The sequence below is a fragment of the Triturus cristatus genome, chromosome 9 (assembly GCF_964204655.1).
Source record: "Triturus cristatus chromosome 9, aTriCri1.1, whole genome shotgun sequence".
NCBI classification, from domain to species: Eukaryota; Metazoa; Chordata; class Amphibia; order Caudata; family Salamandridae; genus Triturus; species Triturus cristatus.
Window position 1 is genome coordinate 866,791,185 of NC_140592.1, and position 8,296 is coordinate 866,799,480.

At 41.8% G+C, this 8,296-nt stretch overlaps 1 long non-coding RNA gene across 1 annotated transcript; it reads right to left on the reverse strand.

The window, feature by feature from the left end:
• Window positions 1-3,299: 3,299 nt before the first annotated feature.
• On the reverse strand, window positions 3,300-5,898 carry LOC146798983 (uncharacterized). Its single transcript, XR_014969220.1, has 4 exons — window positions 5,820-5,898; window positions 5,594-5,708; window positions 5,350-5,426; window positions 3,300-3,570 (listed from the first exon to the last, which is right to left on the reverse strand). It is a non-coding gene; the product is annotated as an uncharacterized LOC146798983 (long non-coding RNA).
• Between the last annotated feature and the right edge of the window lie 2,398 nt (window positions 5,899-8,296).

The following is an 8,296-nucleotide window of genomic DNA, read 5'->3' on the forward strand; positions in this document are numbered from 1 at the left end:
TCAATCAACACTCTACTTTCGCTCATCTTCCTTGGGGATCAAACTTAGCCCGAATGGGTTAAAGTAGGCACTTATGACGTGCTAAAATGTCGAGCCCCCTCGTGCGTGCCCCCTCCGATGTTCCTCCAATAGGGTTGTATCCAAAAGTTTTTAAAAGATGTGTCTGGGAGCCCTCTATGCATGTGTCCTGGAGGCAGACCAAGTCGGCCCCCATCAGGCGTAATCCCTGAGCTGTCTTCTGTCTTTTTTAGGAGTCGTTCAGCCCACAAATGTTCAGAGAAACAATCTTAAGATGCATTGTATTCGTCAAGGCAACATGTTAGTGTTTCAAAATTAAAAAGGTAATTAAAAAGACTTGAAGGAAAATGTCAATGACCCCCAAAGCCTAAAGTATAAATAATGAAAAACAGCTTCACATCATGGTAAGATTGAATGACCCATTTCAAATTATTGTCCTTTTGAGGTTTTCACATGGGAAGTCAGCAAGGAGGACAGTACCATGGGCAAAGCTATCCCGTTGTTGCATATCCTACAGGAACAGCCAAAGGAGGTGTCTGAAATGTAGATGAAAAAAAAGCTGCATATTAATTGGTGGAGATCTTACCCCTTCACTTATCTGTTAAAGCAAGGGTTCAAAGAGACATTGTGTCATCCAAACATTACATCTGTGCCGCAATTCTTGATCCATGGTACAAACCTTTACTGGCCACTTTCATTTATTTTTCAGGGGGGATGTTTCAAACTATAAAATGTGGATTTCTGAGCAAGTCAGTGACCTAGAAAAAGAACGACTGGGAATTAGCCGCCCACTCTTCCAGAGGGCAAGTTCTGCAGTGCATCCTTCAACCCAGAGCCTGAGGGCAGTGCTGTTAGCTCACAGCGCCCAAAACCAACAACAAGAACACCAGCAACAAAAGCAACAGTAGCATCAGCCCCGAAATCTGCATATTATTGGTTTTCTACTGGTAGGGCTTAAGTCCAGTGCAATGTCGAAGGCAAAAGCGGTCAAGCAACATGGAGCACTAATGACTATTGAGAGGATGGTCTAGGCCTATCTGGATGACCCAACAGAGGTCTATCTTGATCAGCACCCATTGGTGTATTAGTATGGGACGAGGCGCCAATGGCCAGTGCTAAGCAGGTTAGCAATAAATTATCTGGCTTACAGATAGCCAGTGTGTCCACTGAGCGTGTGTTCAGTGCAGCTGATACAGTTGTCACAGTGAGAAGGACCAGTCTCTCACCCCAAAACATGGAGAGATTAACCATGATCAAAATGAATCAGCACTTTATAGCACCGATTTACACCATCCCAGAAATACGACAGGAGGAGGGTGAAGGTGATTGGTCAGACCCAAGTCATGGTAGCAGTATGTTAGCTGACCTACTTCGGGGTGAACCACCTAAGTTTGAGGATGAACTCTACTTCCCTGACTACTAGGCCTGGGCCACAAACCATAGAACTTTCTCACTCTATCGCAGAAATGCTTCAACAACAAAAAAAAGAAAAAACATATAACATGGGGAACACTATTTTATTTTGTTTGTTGTGTGAGCATGACTAATGCAGCCCCACTGTTTTAGACATATTTTATTGCCGGACTGGAGTTGCACCAATGTGGAGTGAAGAAGGCCCCCCATCTTCCCCAAGGACATTGAAGAGACAAATTTGTGCCTGCCTCGATCCCATGCCTACCTCTCCATTCTTTATTCCTCTAGCAGGACTGCCCCACAATATTTAATTTACAAGACTGGCCAATGTCTGTTTCATGAAACAATGGATCGCCAATGTGCCACTGTTGAATTAGAACAGGTAAATGGCACACACCAAAGGTTGATATGTATTATGAGTGATTGTTGTTTATTAGTGTGTTGAGATATTCATGTAGTGGCAGGCGGTGAGACTGGATGTTTTTTCCACTATAATTCTTAAGTTTGATTGTGTTTGTGATAACTTACAATGTTGGTGGTCAAACGATGTGTGATCATTTTTTTCCAGAAGGGGATTTTTCCCTTCCCCTTTGACACATAGCAAGATTTGTTTGCCGGGTCCATACTGCTTTTCTGCTTCACACTCTTCAAAGACTCGACCAGTCCCTTTAGCAAACTAAATCTAGTCTACACAAAAAATGACTCAATGTTTCCCTTGTTGTTCATTAATAGCATTGCACTACATGTCGATTCATTGCATTTGATTCAGGACTCAGTCGGTACAGAGTTGGACATGTTACTTGGAGTCAGGAGGATGATGGAAGGACTCAGGGTGTGACAACTTCAACAACTGCCATCAGAAGAAGGAAGTTATCAACATTTGGTGATGATGACTCTAAGAGGTCTACTCAACATTGAGGAGTGGTGGTGAGGGAGGTGTGTTGGTTTTACTTGATTTGAGAAATGCAATGTTGCTGAATGTGTATGCTGCTGGCTGTCTCAAATTTGAAACTATGTGGTGGTGGGGTGGGTGGCCTGTTGTTGTAGGTAACTGGAGACAGACATGGGGTAATCATCACATTATTATGATGATCATAACAGTTGCGAGTTTGATCAGCCTGATAGTACATGCGGCCACTTGTGCGTCATTGTTGGTTGTTGTATTGCTCACACCTAATTAATTGATCACACATCAGTCATAAAAGAAATGATTGCAAAAAGGACCATTATTCTCTCTTGCGCTGCCTCTGAGTCTTAGTGGTGCACTCTTTATGAAGTTTAACTTCTGTCCTTCTCCTTGATTCTACAATATCATTTTTGTTGTTACAATCCACAGACCTTTTCTTCTCCTGTACAAAAAGACAAAAGCACAATAGCTTACTGTGCCCCATCAGCCAGGCACCCATGATTAACAGACAATGCAAATAGATTGCAGATGTACCTCCCAATTTGGCAGTACAGTATAATTTTTCTTGTAATATACATTTATTAGAACTGTGTGTGTTCGCCTCTCTCCTACATAATTTGTATTTACTATTTTTCAAACCTAGGTGACAGAAAAGATAAATATATAATAATATAACAACTTAGGTCTTTCTGGGGACGATGGACGGTTTGGGTTGCACTGCATTGATTTAAGTTAACTGTATCATAATCATTCCTTCATTTCCTTTTCCTCCATCAACAGATTGATGATGGTTGGCTGCTCATTGCCCAGATTAATATTGTCTTTATGCAGTGTTTGTCTTTCTCACACCTTTCCCTAAATCCCCTTTCCCATCCATTCATCAAACCCCTAACTCTATTCCCCCGGGCTGTGTGATATATTGAGGTGTGACTTTATAATTTACACCATTAATTGACCACACACTTGGAGGGGCGGCTGTGGTGAGAACAAAAGCAACACCAACTCAGCACAGAATCTTCAGTTCCACTTATATTACTGAAACAATAGCCCGCACTGGCACCATTTACTCATGCATGCATAAAAGTGATAGATATTTTAGATATAGAAGAACATCATTTGTCCCTGAGGTCCTGGTCAGTGGTCTCGTCTCCTCCTGGGCCAGCAGCCATCGGTAATTGTCCTGTACCGGCTCCAGCTTCTGCTGCTGATTTGGATGACCACAGCAGGAGTGGCTAGAAAGAAAAAAGAGAAATTGTAAACAATGCTCTGCGTAAAACACTTGTTTAAAATTAAGCAGTGGGGGTACAGTAGCATTACATTGCTTGTCGCTTAGGTCCATTCAATTTAATGTGATTAGAGTCCCAGCCATTATCCACACATGCCTCCCATAAAACCAATGGCAAATGCACTAACTCCCTGAAAGAAATTAAGGCAGAATTTAAACACAGCACACCAGTTAAAAGAAAACCTGTTATTTTTCTTTCTTTTCAAGGATTTTCTAGTAAAAGAAAACTTAAACAGACATTTTGTGTGGAAAAATAAAAATCAATGACCTCTCATTAATGAGTAAGGCATAATGCACTGCGGAGTACAAGTATTCTTTGTCTTGTTGTGCTAAATGAATGGAGGCATGCTAGCTCAGCTGGCTCCCTAGTTGTACTCGGTCAATAGTCGTACTTTGCTACTCTCTGCAGTCTGCAGCTGGGGCAGCTGTAATAGACAATGATCTTATTCCAAAGGCCCTTCTCTCCTTCAAAATGCTTTTCAATCTTAACCTGACTACAAGGCAGCTGGATATTGATGCACGTCAGTTATCAATCATGCGGACATACTGTCTGCCGTAAGTAGACAGTGGGAAAAGCAATGCACTGCTGTACAGGGAAAGGATTAACGAACTGGATATATTTGACACTTTTGTCACAGACTATCCCATCCGCAAAAGTCAAGGCAGTTAATTAGTCCCACTTTACTCCCTGGCCTCACCCTCTCCCACACTTTATAATGTATTTCTCCAACAAATGCATTTGCTTGGCAGTAAGGAAAAGGAAAGGAAAGTTAAATTACTCTACTGCAGGGTAAGTTAGAGGAATTATGCTGGGTAAGTAGACAGTTTACTGATCAGCATCATGTGTCTCAGCTTTGGAATCTGAGTCACTGTGGTTGAGAATGTTGAAAAAGAAGAATTTGAAGAGGCATAAATCTGTTATGGAAGCCATGATGAAATATATCACTTGGCTAGAAAAATATGGTGCATGCAAATAATGGATTTTTCAAATTTTTGGTGAGGCTTAGGGTACAGAACTAGGGAAAGAATAAAGGAGTGAAGCACTGGTAGGAAATGACTGAGTGGGCACTGGGACGTAAGGGAAACACACTTAGTTCTTTTCACATTGCCATTCATTGAAAACACTGTAAATGCCACATTAACTACTAATTAGTAACAGAAGGTTGTTTGGACGTGTAGTTTGAATAAGTCTATTTAGACAAACCCATTTGGACACATAAGATGGGTTTGACGTTTTTATTTCACCTTTTACTTTACGCATTTATTTGTAAAGCATATAAAAAACATTAAATTCATTTCATAGAAAATAGACACACATATAACCATTCAACAAGAAATCAAATAGTAAATACAATACAGATGACATTTAACAACTACAAAAACCATTGCCAACATAAATGACCAGTCCTTGAATTAGAAAGGAAACAATAGTGGTACAGACTTATTTATGATTTACGCTACTGCAACCTGCTATAAACAGCTAGTCGGCATTATAATTACAACAGGCTGAATGTATTGTTTGCACACTGTATCATTCAGTGAAATCATGATGGTTGTGGCTAGCTGTGTGTGGTCGACGTGTTTCAGAACCCTATTTTTCTTAGAGGGTTCTCCTCAGGACTTGGTCAGACTCTACAACATAATAGAATATTAAAGGGATGTGAATGTGGATTCTGACTTATACTCATCCTACTTATAATTGCTCCATTCATGAGTTTATTCTTACCTTTCATGGAAAAGAGGCAAGTACGTGAGATGTTAGGCATTCAATAGTGGGATGTGCTGCACCGTTTAGTGAAATTTCTGAAAAGAGTAATTAAGATGGCTATATTTTAGGTGCACTCTAAAGAAACCTGCCACAGATGAACTTTGTTCAAGAATATTTCACATTGTTTGTGGGAGAAAAGCGTGCCTTCGTGAGAATACAATGTGCCTAAGTAAGAGTAAAACTAATTCAAAATGACACTTGCCTTGTATCTTTCACAAGACAACCTTTAAAACGATCTCAGTTTTTCTGCAAATTGGGCGCTGTTCAGGGCTCTAATGGGAGGACGAGTGAAGCCGGGTCAAACGCTGTGTATTAACCTATCGAAACATTGGAAAGGGGGAACGTTTTAAAACCATGTGTTCCAGCTTCTCAACAGCTTTCATTCACATCATTGTTTTTAAAATAAGAGGGAGAAAATGGTAACTCACACTAACGTGTTCGGATCGCACAATTAGTTTTGGGGAAGGAGCGCTGGCATTTTCATGCTTTGGACTCAGCTCCTAAATTGGAAAAAATGCAGCCTGTTTAGACAACGTGACACTGCTCAGCGCTGTAATCGGTTACGCGAGCGCGCTTTGGCAACTAAAACTTGCCTGAATTATTATAACCAGCTTCTAGTGCCGTCACTCTCAGACCTCATTGCTTTGGAATCTCAATGATGCGGAAACAGGATCCGGCTCACTCGTGACCTGACTTGTGAATTGCAGCCAGCTGATTGGGTCACATGATCTATGCTGGGCATTCTGGTTAATGTGGTTTTTTGTTTGTTAAGCCCAACAAAATTTGAACTGGAATGTGGTTGTAACCATAATTAACCTAGGCAACGCTTTCAAATATTCTGAAGATATTAATTCACAGTCGATTAATTTCAGACATCTCATTCAGTCCACTGGTGGCCGTGTTAAAACGCATAATAAGGTAAGCCTCTCTTTGGGGTAATGTCTTCTCCAGGTCTCCTCCACTCGGGTTCGGTTTGATCACGCTTAAAACTGTCCATCAAAAATCCTTTTCTGTGTGTTTGAGTGCTTCAAAATGTGCGACCAAGGGTGCATTAGTCACCTTGTTCCTAATTCTTGATCAATGTTGGGTTATTCAGTGTCTAATCTCTTGTGTTGTTTTGCCTATATAGGTCAAAGAACACAGGCAAATAATGGCATAGACCACGTTCCTGGTCTTGCTATTAGAAAAGTCATTGTGTTTCCACTTGTCATTGCCGTTGGTAAATTCTGTGCCTTCTATGGTAGAGCTACAGGCTTGACAATTTCCACATCTGTGGTGTCCCACTATTGGCGGTAGGTTCAGGAAGGGACGTAGCGAATCAGGTTTTTTAGGGGGATCATCAAATGCCCTAGTGATGCGCTGCCCGATACTGACATGCTGTTTATTGCAGGTTGCAGTAACGTAAATCATAAATAAGTCTGTACCGCTATTATTTCCTTTCTAATTCAAGGACTGGTCATTTATGTTGTCAATGGTTTTGTATTTGTTAAATGTCAGCTGTATTGTATTTACTATTTGATGTCTTGTTGAATGGTTATATGTATGTCTCTTTTCTATAACATGAATTTAATGTTTTTTATATGCTTTCCAAATAAATGCTTAAAGTAAAAGGTGAACTAAAAACACCAAACCCATCTTATGTGTCCAAATGGGTTTGTCTAAATAGACTTATTCAACCAACACGTCCAAACAACCTTGTGTTACTGTTTTGATTGGTGGCCTAGTTTGGGCGTGAATATAGGCCCAACCCCCCCATTGGTAAAACAACATTAACTACTAAAGCAGAAGCACATTGCACAGCCAACACTGCAGTGACTAATTGAGCCTTCCAGCAGTTAGGTCATCGTGAGTGGCACTGGCATAATGCCATGGGTAGGGAGGGAATTGATGATTGATGCTGGGTGGGATACAACAAGTATCTGCCATGCTTCAAAAAAATACTATGAGTCAATGGAATAGACAGAAACACCACTCCAGCCCTTTGAATCAAAGCTTTGATAAAACCATTCTAAACAAGCGAAGTAGGTGAGCCCACCCCATCCAGAGATTGAAGAGCTCACTTGTTTCTTCATCCAAGCAATTATTTATTCATTATTTCATTGTTATAGTATTCCTCACCCTTGATTTGGATCACACAAATAAGCTATACATACATTCTCTCATCCAGTCTTTCACCATTGAAAACCATCAACCCACATATATCCATCCATCCTAACATTGTTCTAAATGCACCTTTCCCCAACACCCAGGCATTTGCCCACCTATGCATCCTTTCAACCATTCACCCATCCTGCTTTAACTCACCCAAGCATTCTTTTTACCCACTCAGGCAGGCATACTTTTACCTGTACCCTTTCAACCACCCAGGCAGGCATCCTTTCACAGCATATATCCTTGTATCCATCCTTTATCCACCCATGCATTGTATCACCCACTGTTAGACGGCGACCTCAGAGGAGCCTGGAAGGGGTCCTGACTACCCTGAGACCCACCCTCAAAGTATCGTAGCCGGGCACTGGCGGGAGACTCCCCAGGGGGAGGAATCGCGTATCTAGGATCGTACTTCTGGCACCACACGACACAGAGTGACCACACCGGGTATTCTGAGAAAACAATCTTTATCAAGTAGGTTATCACTGCAAATATGTACAAGGTGAGCACGAGCTCAAGAGTCTCGGAAGGGGTAGGGGGTAGCGGGACAGTCTCTGGTAAAGGTTCAAAGCAGGGACGTATCCGGCGCACAGCTCACAATCCTCGAGCTGGGGGATACGATGTTGTAGTTGGGGTCCGGCGGGACCGTGAGGGTCTGTTGGAGCCGCGAGTCACTCAGCGGGCTCAGGTACAGGTTCGGAGGTCTTACGATCTTCAGGGAGCCGCGAGTCACTCAGCAGGGCTCAGGTACAAG